This window comes from Penaeus monodon, chromosome 30, assembly GCF_015228065.2.
Source record: "Penaeus monodon isolate SGIC_2016 chromosome 30, NSTDA_Pmon_1, whole genome shotgun sequence".
Taxonomy (NCBI): Eukaryota; Metazoa; Arthropoda; class Malacostraca; order Decapoda; family Penaeidae; genus Penaeus; species Penaeus monodon.
The window spans coordinates 38,558,526-38,558,754 of record NC_051415.1 but is presented as its reverse complement, the minus strand read 5'-3'; positions in this window follow the sequence as shown (position 1 = coordinate 38,558,754).

Sequence of the window (229 nt, the reverse complement as noted above, 5' to 3'; positions counted from 1 at the left end):
ACCAAATGAAGGATATCTAGCTCTCATTGCATGACGACGACCATGCCCAAAGAACTTTTCTCCTCCCACGGACAGTCGATATCTGCAAGAAACTCCGGGGTCCATTCTGGGGTTCACTCCGTGCTCCCCCCTGACATGAAGGCCAAGCTCACGCTGGTTTTCAAAAGACTCGATAGACACTGGTTAACGAACCTGAGTCAGCCATTGCCGACGAGATCATGGCAGCTGC